This window comes from Cornus florida, unplaced genomic scaffold (assembly GCF_030987335.1).
Source record: "Cornus florida cultivar Cherokee Brave unplaced genomic scaffold, ASM3098733v1 CherokeeBrave_3.0.0_Hap2_Chr07, whole genome shotgun sequence".
Classification (NCBI taxonomy): Eukaryota; Viridiplantae; Streptophyta; class Magnoliopsida; order Cornales; family Cornaceae; genus Cornus; species Cornus florida.
The window spans coordinates 19434807-19450435 of NW_026775577.1; the positions used below are offsets into that span (position 1 = coordinate 19434807).

Genomic DNA, 15629 nt, shown 5'->3' on the forward strand with positions numbered 1-15629 from the left:
CTGTACAGAAATGGGTTGATAATCAAGGAAGAGAACGATAACTCTACATGAACAACGGCTTAGAGAGGGAGAGAAATGAGGAGAGAGTGGCGGGTAGGGCGGTGGAATCCTAGGGTTTTGATAAGATAAACACTACAAAATATACAAAAATGGGTTGATGATCAAGAAAGAGAACCATACCTCTACAAACTCTGGTGATAATAGGTTTTGATTCTTGCAGACAGATACATAAACTGAAATAAATGGGTTCTGAACTTCTGATTCTTGTAGATTTAGGCAAGTTCAGAGTAGAGAACGAGAATAAAGATGGAGGCGATTGGAAATCGCCCTTGAATCGTAGAGAGCGTATCGGGCGAGGAGAGACAAAATTTGTGCAAAAATAACCTAAAATGTTTGTATAGCTGAAACAAATTGGGCCGTCTGTTTCATCCGCTACAGTGCTTTTTATTCGGCTACAGTGTTGAAACAACAAAAAACACCAATTTGGTGTTTCACTTTTGGGCCAAAATTTGGTACTGTTTAAAACATTGTTTTTTACTGTTTAAAACAAAACAAGTGCTACCAAACATGTTTTTGGGCCTGAAATGAAGCCCTGCAACAAAAACACCAAAGTAAAACACCAACCAAACAGGCCCTTAGCTTCTGCTTTTCTTATTTTCATGTTGAGTGTTTAGTCAGAAATTATGCTGTCACGAATCATGTAAAAAAAATCCATTGGAGAGGTCCTATGAGTCAAAACTTAGCCATTTTGGTGTACAAACAGAGCCCAAAAATAGGAGTAGGTATTGGTGAGCCGAACATACAATATCATTAGTATGCCCGGCCAATGAAAATATAACAAATCAATTTATAGAGGGCAATTTTTAGGCAATTTTTTTTAAGTGTTCAGACCTATTCATGATAGAAATTTCATTGACTAGGCATACCAATATCTTCTTAAAAAATAGATTGTGTAGACAATAGAGCCCTAATAAGAGACTTGTTCTGGACTCCATTCCTGTGCACCAAAACAGCGTCATTTGGCGCATAGACTTTGCACAAGATCTCTCCAAAAAAGTGGGAATCCATTTTCATTACTAATAACTCTTTTATGTTATTTTTAATTAAACTGTAAATGTTTTATAGTGCCTATGATGGGTGAAATCTGTTAAGTTTTCTAATTGCCAATTACTTGCCACCACCAGAGAATGGACTAGAGTTTGTATTTTATTATTATTATTATTATTATTTTTAATGAAAAACCTTGTTTATGGGTCGATGTTAATAATTAGGCAAAAGTGCTATAAACACCTCTTTAATATTGAAAAATGTATTCATCAACTATTAACCTCCAGAGAATGAACTAAAGTTTGTATTTTTTATTTTTATTTTTTTTTAATGAAAAACCTTGTTTATGGGTGGATGTTAATAATTAGGCAAAAGTGTTATAAACACCTCTTTAATATTGAAAAATGTATTCATCAACTATTAATTATTATAATTAAGTCCTTCAACTTTTAATGCAAACAACTTTTAAAAGTGCCCACGTTGCACTCCAAAGAGTGACACTCATCAAATTTGATCCTTAAATGATAAAAGTAATCCGAAGTTAGACTATAAGATAATTTGACCAAAACAAAAAATTATGATCTATAAGAAAAATATAACAAAGGAAAGGTCCCACCGAGATTTGAACTCGGGTTACTGGATTCAGAGTCCAATGTCCTAACCACTAGACCATGGGACCATTCTTGTCAATTTATCCAGCATAAAACAATAAATTATCAATAAACGAATAAACAGTTAAGAAAAAAAAAATGGTCGCGAATTGAAAGACTAGGAATGTGGCGAAGGAGGTTCAATAGCATTGCAGGGCCCACAAGCGCGTTGACGGAGAAGAAATGGGACGCGCTTGTGGTAGGCGGTGGCCATAACGGCCTCACCGCCGCCGCTTACCTCGCTCGGGCCTGCCTCTCCGTCGAAGTATCATTGGCGGCGCCGCCGTCACCGAAGAACTCGTCCCAGGCTTCAAGTTCTCCCGCTGTAGCTACGTCCAGAGCCGCCTCCGCCCCTCCATCATCCAGGTTCAGACCCTACTCTTCTCTCTCTCTACACACACACACACACATATATGTATTTTCTATGTATATATTGTGCATTACATTTCCAATTGAGCTTCAATTCCTTATAAACTGTAAACCAAGGTTATTTGGTATTATATATATATACACACACACACGTGTATATATATATATTTATATATATAATGTGCATTACATTCCAATTGAGCTTCTGATAAACTGTAAACGAAGTTTATTTGGTATCATAAAGGGAATTAGAGTTAGTTAGACATGGATTGAAGTTGTTGAAGCCCAAGATTTCATCCTTCACACCCTGTCTTGATGGGCATTTTCTTCTTTTGGGGTCAAATCCAGAGCAGAATTATTCTTAAATTTCGAAGTTTTCGAAGCATGATGCAGATGCTTATCCAAGGTTCAATTGTCTAAATTCATTCCAAATGATAATTCAATGTCACTATAATAATTAAAGTACTATGCCTCAGAGTTTGTTATAGAGAACACTCATTTAGTCTTGTGTGTATTGTGGTATAGATATGAAGATCAGCTGCATAAATTTTGTAAGGTGACGGACTTTCTTTTGGATTCGCCTCCTCCCGAAACATTGTATGAGGTTTCATCTTTTAAGGACCGGTTGAGGGATAAGTTGAAAAAATCAGTTTTTTGGAGTCGGTGCCTACGGCAGTTTCTCTCCTTGGGGCAGAAAGATATGGTGTAAGTAGTAGTGTTTTGCTTTGATAATCATAGAAGTTCCATTTTTTGTGATTGCCATAAAATTTTGGAAATCAGCTTGAATGGGGAAAACACAAACACACACACACACAGAGATTAGTTGTTTACTAACCTAGCTTTTGGTGATGCATTTTACTTTGCTTTGTCAGGGATTTTATGGACCTTCTATTGTCCCCAACATCAAAGGTTTTTGAATAACTGGTTTGAGGTCATCATGCTTCTTAATTATGTGGTCATGTTTTGTTTGTTATCTTTTGGATGTAAAATGATGGTATGGCATAGCTTATCAAATCTTGCGCCCATGATTTCACATCATTTCGCTCTCTTTTGATGATTTAAAGTAGACAGATGTTCTAGTAGAATGTCCTATTAAAATATTGTATGTCCAGAAAACATAATGTTTGATTCTATTTCAAATTAGTAAACTTTTAATGTTATTTCCATATGCATATGTTGCTTGCAACAGTTTATTTGAAATTTGTAATTACAAAGCATATAATATAATTTGGGTTAAGTGCATTAAACCCCCTCAACTATGAGCCAATTGCAAGAAACCTCCTGAATTAAAAAATACCCCCTCAATTATAAAAGTGTTGCACTTAACCCTACGGTGTCAAACAACTGTTAACCAAAAAATAAAATTACTGTTTTGCCCATTAATTAAATGATGCCGTATCATAGATATCCAACTTCAATTACTGATTTGGCCATTGTAATCTCCCTATCCAATGAAAATTTAACAAGTCATCCTATCATCAATAATTTTTCTTATGGAGACTAACACACCTCTCCCCCCCTAGCTAACCCTAACGCCTCCCCCACCCTTTCCATCTGTATCTTCACCATCGTTCCCCACTCCCCACCACCCTTTTTCTTCTTTCTCATTCTCTCTCTGTCACACCTCAAAGCTAAATTGTCAATCTATTGTTCTACAAATTCGATCAAAATACACCACAAAAGTTTCTGCTCGACAAACCAGTGCCGAGGTGGATGAGTTATTCGGCAAAGGCAATGGAGACGAGGACTAGGCCTTAAAGCATGTGAAAAAAAAGAAGAAGGAATTGTTGAATTGGTTCTCAATCTCTACTCCATCAATGTGTGGATTCATTATAGGTTTTCTATGTAATTATATTTACTCATAGACACTAATCAAAATATGAAGATTTAGAGGGTGGAGATTGATTGATGCTGGTGATTAGAGAGAGAAAATACGGAGATTGATTAAGGCAGGGGACCAGAGAGAGAGAGAGAGAGAGAGACAGAGGGAAGAAGTGAAAAATGATTTTAGGCTCGGTACTTTCATTTTTTAACTGGATTAACCTGTTACGTGTTGTCGCCGATCACCAAACCAACCCAATCCCAACTGCCCAAAAAAATTAGTGTTATTCTTTCAATCAATTCCCCTCCAAACATCGACCTTTGCAACAAAACAATTTTTTGTTCAAGGATTTTCCACCTTTTCGTCGTTCTAGTCATTGCTGGGGTTGAAGGTTAAAGAGAAAAAATAAAAAATAAAAAAGAGAGGGCGGTGGTTTGGAGAGAGAGAGAGGGGGTGGTGGCGGTTGTTGACGGTGGAAGTGATTGTGAGGGAGAGAGAGCGGTGGCAGCAGCAGCCATGGACGGACAGTGGAGGTGTTGTCCATGGCTGAACAGGTGGTTCGAAGGGGGCAAAGAGAGATTTTGGAACACGCGCGTGTATATATAATATTCATTTAATAACTATAAGGTTATTTTTGTCTTTCTGAATTTTTGCCTAGTCACATGTTTCTTTTCCGTTAGATTTCAAACGGCTAACTAATATTTTGCAACAAACTGAATAGTTTAGGGGGTTAAGTGTCTTTCTCATAGTTCAGGGGGTTTTTTGAGAAAGAGAAAAATGTTCAGGGGGATTTAATGCACTTAACCCATATAATTTTGATATAATTTATAAAAAAATGTAGAGTTCTATCACCAGTACCAGCTTGAGTGGCATCTCCTCCACAGATTCAAATACCAATTGTAGTTCATCAATATGTTAAAGTTTGAAGTAAAAAATCGTGTATCAGTGCATTTTGTGCCCTATTTGCAATGTTAAAAGAATTGATAACTGTGACGCCTGACTCTATTATGTTATGCCCAATATGGCACCACGTCCGATGCACCACATCTGCATCTGCTTCTAATAACCATGGTCCCAACTATTTGGGGATGGCTACCTGAATCTTATTCCACAATTATGCTCTATTTAAAGTCATGATTTCAGTTAAACAAGACTATCTATTTCATTACTATTTCAACTCAAGTTATCTCTTTCTCTTATCATTACCCTCAAAGTGGACCATGCCATTCTTTCTTACCTTAATTGATGTTCGATGCACATGGCCAAAGCATTTTTGTCGCGTTTCATTGATATCAGCATACATGCTGAATCTTCTGTTTGAGTACCCAATTTAATTCTATTGTATATGCAACTGATATATTATTCATGCAGCATTGTACAGAAAATCTTCTATGTGAGAGCTCTCAACAGATCAAATAATTTTGGTTTTTATTTTTTATGCTGTCATTTGCTTCATGCCCTTTTTGGTATATTAGTGGAGTTTTAAACATGTAATTTGAACACTGAATTTCAGAAGTTGTCATCTGAATGATGCTTCCCACCAATTTTGGTAAATAATATATACGGACGGATTTGATGAAGCAAACACTCGCAAGGGATGCTATCATTGGAAGTATGGTAAGACTCTTATTCTTGTTAAACAATGAATGTGCGTTGGGATTATATCAACTTTAAACCATTTTTGTGGCAGTCAATGGAAATTGACTCTGGAGAAAATATTGAAATTACAATTTTTGTTTCCTCTCTTCCTCACCTTGATTCCTGTGTTAAACCCTTCCAATGCACAAATCTTATTGTTTAAATGATTGGATGTTCTTGTAAAAAATAAGTGGTAAGAAGGTGGGTATGTCATCTGTGTTGACTTGTTTAATGAAGTTAGATAGTGTATTAGCTTTTTACTGCAATGGCAACATCAGAATTGCATCATCTACAGGGAGTTGTAAATTTGTTTAACCTATTCTTCTATCAGTACTTCCTATGCACTTGCAGACAGGAATTTATGTTAGGATAATCAATGGATTCATTCCCTTTCCTCTCTTTATGTAGCTTAGATGTTCTTTCTGTTGCGGATCAAGAGTTCATTAGAATGGCTTGAATGATGATCCTATTGCTTGATAGTATTATTATTTTTTTTTTTTTCCCTTGTAAATATGCTAGTAAAGTTGTTTCATTAACAAAAAGAAATGCTCCAATGAGGTTTGGATGAGTTTCTCAATTGTGTCAATGGCTGCTGGTTTAATTGATTATTGCATCTGTTATTCTAATATACATGGCATTTTAAGTTGACTATAGGCAAGTATCCATACACCTGGGAGTGGCTATGTTCTTCTATATCTTGTAATGGGTGAAACTGATGGTGATCGCAATATTTGGTTGTAAGTGTCTTCTTTTCTGAAGTTTATGTAGTGGAAAATTTGTTAACCATGTATCACGAAGAGCAAACTGTCAACTTCGTATCAAGATATAATTATATACATACACCACACACATATATTGATTACCATCATCCCATGCATGTAATGTGTATCAAGTGTCATCTCAAATGAATATTGTTGGCCTTTCATTCAGGATACAATTTTTGAACAGAATGCTGCTATATGAATCAAATGGTTGTCTTCCTTTCTGGTTCATTACGGATATAATTCATGATACAACTCTTAACTTTCTTCATTCCACTTTGGAGAAAATTTATAAGTCCTACCATACCGGCTTGCTGCTGATGGTTGGAGTATTAATGGTTGGAGCAATTCAAAGCATTAATGGTTGCAGTAATTCAATTACACATATAATACCTGATGGCTTGCTTTGTGATTATAATAGATTTAAGTTCCTCAAGTTGTTCAGCTATCTGTTTACTTTGTTCTGTTACATGTTCTCGCATTTCTTCTGATCCTACCATCCTCGGCTTGGAGCCTTTAAAATTCCTCAATCCATTGAATGAAAAATTGTGTACGGACGCTTTTCCTGGGATACATACATTATATTAATTTCTCTTACTTGGGTCAATTTGAGATAACACTTTCAGACCATAAAGATATTACTTCTGGTAGGCATATCATTGAATGTTGTTAGGTATATGACCCACAGTCATTGTAGGCACGTTGAAGGTGGGATGGGTTCTGTATCCTTGGCTATAAGTAAGGCTGCTAGGGAAGCTGGGGCTCATATTGTAACTAGCACAGATGTATTCTTGTGGTAATCATCCTTTCATCCTTAATGGTAACTATGCTCATGAATATACTTTTTTCATTGAATATAAAAAGTGAAAAAGAAAAGAAAAGAAAGATAAAAGATATTTCTCTTCAAGCAATGACTTACAACCTGATATTTCATTCATCCATCAGGTTTTGGTTCGACTACCTGTCAGTGAAAGTTATTATAAAATTCCATATTTCCTTTATTCCAGGATTTGTTCAAATTTTTTAAAATTACTGGAAGTTTCATGCAGATAATGATTTCATTTAAAATTTTATTGACATTTTTAAATGGGTAATAATGGAAATCATATCTTTAAATTTGAATTTTTTTTCGAAACTTAAAACCTTATGTTGCATTTTAGGAGTAACTATTTAATTTTTTATGAGGCTTTTTTTTTTTTCTTTTCTTTTCAGTTGATGGTAATTTTTTACTGAGGTTGTGGGTTCCCTTCATAATTCTAACAATTTTAAGTGTTATTGTCATTCAAATCTTCTTAAAATCAAGGTTAATATAGAGGACAGAAATGAACATAAAAAACAGCCTTTTTAGTTAAACCTATTTACCATCCAATAACTAGAAATCATGATTACGCATGGAAGGTGTTGATCTCACTCTCGAACCAGTAGAAGCATGTAAAGCAGCCAACACCTAGGATTCATTTTTTCAGTTCTTTCTTCATTCTCCTGTCCCACAGTTAGGTTCACTATTTAGAAATTTCTCTCCAATTTTTATTACTTACCTTTCTCTATAGGCTCTGCAATTGATGATTGAAGACTCCGGCAAAGTAAACGGGGTCAGTTCACTCTTTAAATTTCTTCAGCTAAGTGATTTGAATCTTTCATCAAAACAGACTTGATCCTTTTTGGCATATATTTTGAAATCCTAGGTATTGCTGGCTGATGGGACACGTGTGTATTCTTCTGTTGTCTTGTCTAATGCAACTCCCTATAAGACTTTCTTGGTAAAGACTTCAACGTTGCTTTTCTTTTTGTTCATGTCCAGAAGCAGCATGGAACCATAAGCAATTTTTTACTTGTATCATAAAAAATGGAAAAAGCACATTTATGTTGGCTATTAAACGTGCTATTGTTAATAGATTATGTTTTGATCAAGGGCTTTGCTTTCTTGTGCAGGAACTAGTGCCTCCAAATGCTCTGCCAGATGACTTTGTTCGTGCCATTAAGTACTCTGATTACAATTCTGTACGATCTGTTTGCTAACAACTTACTTTTATTAATACACGGTAAACATAATTCTTGATTTTTGTCTGCTCATTTCTGGCAAAGGTTCCTTTTAATTTTAATTTTTTTTTTCCTTTCAGTACTACTCTAAATGAAAATCCAGGGTGCAACTACTTACCTGAGGGGGATGTTGAAAGGAATAAAAAAATTGAAGAGAGAAATTAAATATGAAGAACACAAGAATATAACATGGTTCGGCCACTACGGCCTACATCCACGGCACACAAAGCCCAAAGGGCTACATCACTTTTATTATTCTCTCTTAATATTGGTTACAATGAGCACCTCTTTTTTTATAAGTGAAAGAATATAAGAGATAAATATGGAAATACATTAATGGAGGATTCCTAGAATCAAATCACTCCCATCAATATTCTATCCTAGGCTAAAATCACTTCTTATGATATTCTCCCAACAGGTCAGCCAACACATCTGACGAGTAGGAAAAAAAAAATTGATATTAATGTCATCTAGAGCCCAATTGGCACATGCGTTGTTATGTTTGGAAAAGATTTTGAGTCTCAGATTTTTACAAACCTATAAACTATCATGTGGATAAGGATAATCACGGACTCCAAAATAGCAATTTACAATTTTCTTGGGGTCATATCCTGGGAATATATAAATAAGAGTGATGTTATTGATAGGTTGAGAGGTGTTAAATGATAATTTCTGACTTTGATTTTTCTTCAGTAATATCAGAATTGGTGATACCGATTGGCCAAATGTTTATATTTACTCCATTCCCAATCGGCACTGTTTGTAGTTACTACATTTGCTTTACAACCTTCCAATTTCGTTCTTGATCATCAAAGGATGATTTTTTCTCTGCCAATCAGAATTTTCATTCAATCATTAAAACTCAAGTCAACTCAACAATTAAAGTACAAATATTATATTTGTATAGGTGATGTGAACTACAATTGCATTTATTAAGCTTTCAGGGAATTTTATTTATGTGTGTGTCTATTTTTAATTCCATGGATGGAAAAGTTTGTTTATTGGCGGTAACTGAAGCTCAGTTTCATATTGCTGTTGCTGAAACTGGGAACAACAAAAATTAATGTAGCTGTTGATTCATTGCCCCTGTTCCCTTGTTGCGAGTTGGATCATCCAGGGTGGGTCCTCATCATTCAGCTATCATTCATATCGGCTATGAAAGTTGTGCGACTATGCTAATGGGTCAGTGTTATTTTGCCTTTTTTTCACTTATATTCAATTTTATATTTTGAGGGCTAGTTTTGGCCCCATCTGTTTTTCGGACCTACCAATGTCCTCATAATATGAAGGAAAGAATTTATTACTCATCTCTACTTCTACTTTTCCTAATTTCTAAACCAATCACATAATAAGGGGAACTGACAGCTGGTTGAGAGCTTCTCAGTTCTCTTACAACTTGTTCAGGTATAGGGAAACAACAGATTAGCTGTCCTGAAAGACTTAGATGTTGATGATGATGTTAATAAACATTAGAAGTTTTTTTGCTTCAGATATTAAAGTTACCATTCTCTTTAGCATGAGTGGTCAGTTTCAATTTGCATCACATAGAAGAAATTCTAGATGAGGATAAAGCTAAGTCATGCTGAGAGACAGGTGCTGGCCCAAAACTGTAGCCAGATTATTTTACATCATATTTCAATTGGGGTAGAAAGACATATCAGAACTCGCGTAGATGATGCAATGATGTGGGAACAAGGCCTGAATGACAAAGATGGTGATTACAGTATGATTTGACCTTTTTAGGTCAATAGGACTTAGTTGACTAATTTCGTTCAAACTCTGAGTCTGTATTTTATTTATTTTTTATAAGTAAGTCTGTATTTTATTTTTGCTTTTAATTAGTGTTTCAAAAGTTAGTTATGTTAGTTGAGTTTCCTCTATCCAAGGGTAAATTTGCAATTTTGAGGTACAACTGAGGGCAAAAGGTAGTTACAACTCTCAATTATACATTCACCAAATTAGGATTCATATATATTGCATTCATATCATTCAACTTGTTAGGGTTTTCAAATTATATTTTTTGATTCATTAAAACCTCTTTTGGAATGCATAAAATAGTTTTTTGAAGTTTCTATTTTGAAATCCTAAAAAATCCAGGACAGGGCTTCTTCAATTTGTTGATGGATCAAGTGAAAGCCACTGGAGTACTTTCAATCGATTGATAGCTTGTTTGATTGAGCGAAACCTATGAAAATTGAGTTTCGAAAAAGGATTCAAACTCTTTTTTCCTTGATGAAATAATAATAATAATAGGATTCAAACTCTCTTTATCCCTACATATTCTGTGCTTCTTTGCTCTAGATAAACACACAATGTTCTTAGAAAACATATGCACAATCGAAGCAAGCATAACTCAGGCATATTGAATATATTGCAGCAATTCAATTGCTAGAATTTTCTTTTCTTTCCATTTTTGTTTTTTTTTTTTGGGGGGGGGGGGGGGGGGGGGGGGGTGTTGTTTGTCATCAAACATGTAGAGGATGAGCATGATTTAAGTGTGAACTACAAATAATCCAAGTGCTACAAGGATTATTCAACACCAGAAGTATCTTCGATGCACCTAAGAAGAACGAGCGATACTAGTCATGGAGATCAATGTGTTAAAGGAGGAGTGGATCGCATGAGGAGCGATTTTGCTGATATGCAGCAACAGAGTTTGAGGAGAACATCCAGTTTGAGTCTAGTTTAGAGGTAACTAGGGGATTATTTGGTTTAGAATCTCGTTAACCTAGTTGTAAACCTTTTCTCATAGCAGATTTGATCTGTCTGAACTAAGTCCCATGCTTTTTCTCTTATGGGGTTTTCCATGTAAAAATCATGTGTTCATGTAATATGGATGTTTTCTTTATTTACTTGCTTCATATTTGCAAACATAATGGTTATGACTTACTTATATGGTTATTCAAATTACAACTAATAGTAGTTCAAAATTTGAATTTCTTTTAAAGTTCGTTATTGTTTAGCATGACATATTCACCCCCTCTAGGTCTAGATCGCGACGTTCACTTACTCTGACTCTGAGCCTAGAATTACTCTGATTATCCTTCAGAATTCATACCATTTCGCCTCAAATGCTAGCATAATGAGTTTTTTGTTTATCGGAAATGCTACAGTTCAAGTTATTTAGATATATCAGTTAGGGGTGTAATGGAACTTCACACCTTAACAATAAAGCATGTACCTAATTCCATTCTAAGCTTATTTTAGTTTCCTTAAACTTAAATTTTTGGCATCTGTGGATGATTTTCTGCTTTCTTACTATTCTCTTCTCACTCATGGATGAAATTGGCTTAGCTTGTCAAGATGCTTGGAATGGGCTTACCATCACGAAGACCTGTTATGGTGATGACAATTCCTTCTTCATTGGACAAGACTATTTCTCCCCTGGTATGATGCACTTAATGTCCTGATGCATTTGTCTGTTCTTTCACAGCAACTTATGTATATTAAGAGGCCGATATTTAGTTTGACGCATCAAAGTTTTACATTTTTTAAAAACAGAAAGTAGAAAATCAATTATAGAAGTTAAGGAACTCTTTCTTTTTCTTTTTTTTTCCTCATTTTTCTTCCCCGCCCTGGGACCTTATGGCTGTTACAACATTACAGAAGAATGGAAGAAAGTAGAAACAGAGTTCAGTATGGAATGAAATAGAAATGCTGCATGAATAGAATGCTCATTCTTGTTCCATTTTTTTGGTTGCAGCCATATCTAATGATGCATTCTGCTGTTTGGTTGCAGACATGGCATGCAGTAATTAAATAATCATTCCTTTTCCCGAATTTAGTTAGATTAGTTTAATAGTGGAACTATGTGGAATTTAAACTGATTCTTCCAATATACCCCTGTTTATGATTGGGTTGGTGAAGGGAATCTAAACAAAACAAAGGGATGAATGAGTAGATAAGATGGGGAAGAGAGATGAAGGGAACTGGTCAGAGAGAGAGAGAGAGAGAGAGAGAGAGCTGTTAGATTGTGGTTGGTAAAGGGAAGCTAAACAAAACAAAGGGATAAATGAGTAGATTAGATGGAGAAGAGAGATGAAGGGAACTGGTTAGAGAGAGAGAAATGGATCTAAATTGAGGGTTTTGACCCTTCATAGGAATGAGTCAATCTAGGTTATGCTCCCTCACCTGTTATTTCTGTGAGGTGTCTCACATATCTAGGAAGTGCAGATCAACCTCATTATTTTCTTTAGGTTTTTAACTCAGGCTGTTTCTGAAATGAGTTTGAAATGCAAAGCTTAAGATGAATGGTGCAAAACAAAATATATAATTATAAATTAATATGTGTGAAAAAGATTTAGGTGGGACAATTGAAGGACAAGATGAGATAGGTTAAGAAGGCCGTGCTGTGTACAATAATGAGGAGTAAGACCAGCAAGGAGGACGGCTATGATTCAAGTTTTAAGGTTTTTCAAGGACATGAGAATGCCAAGAGGATGTAGGTTGAGGGAATGAGAAGACATCCGGTGCGTGATTTAGAGAAACTATGGTCTTAGATGGAGCTGAGTGGCTTAGAAGACTAATGTAGCTGAATCCAAATAATGGGAGAAAGCTTTATTGGGTAGAGTTGAGTTGAAGTTGATCTGGATATACATATTTAAATTGATATTAGGTGAAGACAGCTTGAGTGTCTGTTATTTCTGAAACTTGACCAGTTCTCTAAAATAACTTGTCCAAAATATGAGGGGATTTCTTCTTAGATGTTAGAAACAAGAGGGATATGTATGTGAAACTAAATTATGTATATAATTGATTAATCTTTTTTTCCTTCCATTTTATGCTTCAATATTATTTTTCTCCTCATAATGCATCATTATTGTTCTTACGCAAATGCTTTCCGCATCAAATATGGGGCTATAGTAAACTAATGGACAAAGCTTCTGTTTGTAAAATCATTGGTTCATACTTTATATTGTACAAATCTTGCCATGTTCTTGTAGATTAGCACATGATCAGTTTATTTACGCAATAAATGCCTTACAAACCTCAGATGGTAGCTGGGAGGATCCTGCATACAGGGTAAATTAAAATCTATCCAAGCAATTTATTGTGGGTTGGGGGTTGTGTGACAATGCATAATACCCTTTTCTTTCGCTAGTGATATGTCTGACCGTAAAAATTTCTTATGTTTATACAAGTGGCATATCCTCTAATGTTTTGACTACATGCACACTTTGTTGGCATCTAATATTTTTATTCCCTGTCCTCGTAGGAATCATATGCACAACAATGTTTCACGATGATTGATGAATATGCCCCTGGCTTCAGCTCATCAGTTATCAGCTATGACATGTTGACACCACCAGATCTGGAAAGGGTGATTGGTCTGACAGGTATTCTGCTATTACACCCATATAAGTCAGCCGGCCTAGCATGGGAAAGTTCCGATTTTTTATAATCTCAAAACTACAAAGTATGCAGTTTGGGACTTGCAATGCTAAGAATTAAGCAACTTATATGCTATAAGGTAGTCAGCTTATGTTAAAATTAAATGATTCTATGGGGAAAATGTACTAGTTATTTATAGGGAAAAAATGTACTAGTCTCTTGTTAAATGCATAAAAACCAGAAAAAAATAAGTAATATTTTTAATTATAAACTTTGATTTATTTATTGTTTATATAACTTGATAGGGTGAAACATTTTTCACGGTGCTATGGGTTTGGATTCAATATTCTTGATGCGACCTGTCGAGGGATGGTAAATTTCAGCTTGATTTCTTCATACTTCTGAGTCTGACTAGCACGGATTTTCCATGGATGATTTTAGTTTGAACTGTATTTATATCATTTGAACTCATCAATCATGAATAAAATGTGTCAGATATTTTGGTCGCAGGTCAGGTTTCCGAACACCTGTTAGAGGGCTGTATATGTGTGGGAGTGGATCACATCCTGGTGGAGTTAAGACCCAAATCCCTCCCCCTTTCTTCTCTCTCTGCCGGTCTTGAAACCTTGAGCTAGAGTTTGGGAGTTAAGGCCCAAATCCACTGGGACAAAGGTAGGCCGGTCAAATTCATTTTGTCAACAGTAAGCATCACTTGTTCTCTGACGAGGAGATCCATTTTTCCCATCAACTGTTCACTTAGGCTCCGAGTAAAATATTTTCCTTATAAAATATTTTTAAAATAAATACTCAATGAGCCCATATTTGTAACTCAATATGCCTGTGGTATGTCATAGTTAGTAAAATAAGGTGTAAGAAAAATATGTGTTCCTAAACATAAAGATATATAATTTGCTTTTCGTTTACAAAATGTTTTTTTAAAAAAATGGCATAAAAGAAAGAAAAGGAAAAAATACTAATAAGGATATGTTCGGTTTTTTTTTTTTTAATGTTCACCATTAAATTATTTCAAACATACAACATTTTTCTTCTGTTATGCCTTGTATGTTTTTATGCCTTATGTGTTTTTATTTTATTAATGAAAGGACTAAATAATAAGAAAATACGTATGGAGTGTTATATAGTGACGAGTATCCTCGAACATTGAAGAGTGACTTTGTAGGAATTGGTAAATTGAAAAATATTTGAGAAGAATTGAGAATTTATTAATATATAGATATTTTGGTGAAAGAGTTTTAGAAATTAAATCTTAATTTGAATTGTAGTCATCTTAACTTTTGAGGTGGATATATATATATATGTATGTATGTATGTAGGAGTCGAGTTTCAAGATCAAGGGTGAGAACTTTCGCAAGTGATAAAAAAATGTTCCTGCTAATAATGCGTACTTTTAACAAATTTAATAACTAGGATTTATGTATGTTTTTATCTGTTATAATTTCATTATTATTTAAATCAGTTGTTTTGTCACACGGTGCCTCCCTTGTAAAAAAAACAAACAAACAAAAAAAGTTGTTTTGTCACACTCGGTTTACACATTTATAAACAATCCAGTGTAAGAGTGAGTTTGTACAAGGAGGGAGAAAAAAAAAAAACACCAAAGTATTGGCCATTCGTAATTAACTTGCCTGAACTACAATTTGCCCATTGAATTTTTGCAATTAACCTCCCAATGTGACATTGCCGGCCAATTGATTATGATGGAATTAGTGAAAGATAATTTTACCCCTTATATAAAACTGCGTCGTTTCACTAAAAATTTCAGCAACCATCATTTGCTAAACAACTCCTATGTGACATCTCCGGCCGGCAATGGAGAGGACGCTATATCTATATATGGATCTCTATCTCCACCTTTATCGCAACTATCGACCATTACAAGTCGTCGCCGGCAGTGGCCGTAAGTGTACGCAACAAAACCCAAAAGCAACCAAATTGCGTCACCGCCACCAT

At 35.1% G+C, this 15629-nt stretch overlaps 1 long non-coding RNA gene and 1 other non-coding gene across 23 annotated transcripts; one reads left to right on the top strand and one right to left on the bottom strand.

Moving 5' to 3' along the window:
- The first annotated feature begins 1185 nt into the window (after positions 1-1185).
- Positions 1186-15278, top strand: LOC132266703 (uncharacterized). Of its 22 annotated transcripts, none has more exons than XR_009468672.1 (12): positions 1781-2063; positions 2311-2472; positions 2592-2771; positions 2939-5505; positions 6985-7083; positions 7838-7879; positions 7973-8047; positions 8220-9509; positions 11622-11714; positions 13543-13663; positions 13964-14030; positions 14169-15278. It is a non-coding gene; the product is annotated as an uncharacterized LOC132266703 (long non-coding RNA). The 22 variants fall into 22 exon arrangements; XR_009468679.1 differs by having other exon boundaries at positions 1784-2063; positions 2939-2997; positions 5402-5505; positions 6985-7879; XR_009468682.1 differs by lacking the exon at positions 6985-7083 and having other exon boundaries at positions 1788-2063; positions 2939-2997; positions 5402-5505.
- On the bottom strand, positions 1655-1726 carry TRNAQ-CUG (transfer RNA glutamine (anticodon CUG)). The gene has a single exon. It is a non-coding gene; the product is annotated as a tRNA-Gln (tRNA).
- Positions 15279-15629: the final 351 nt, after the last annotated feature.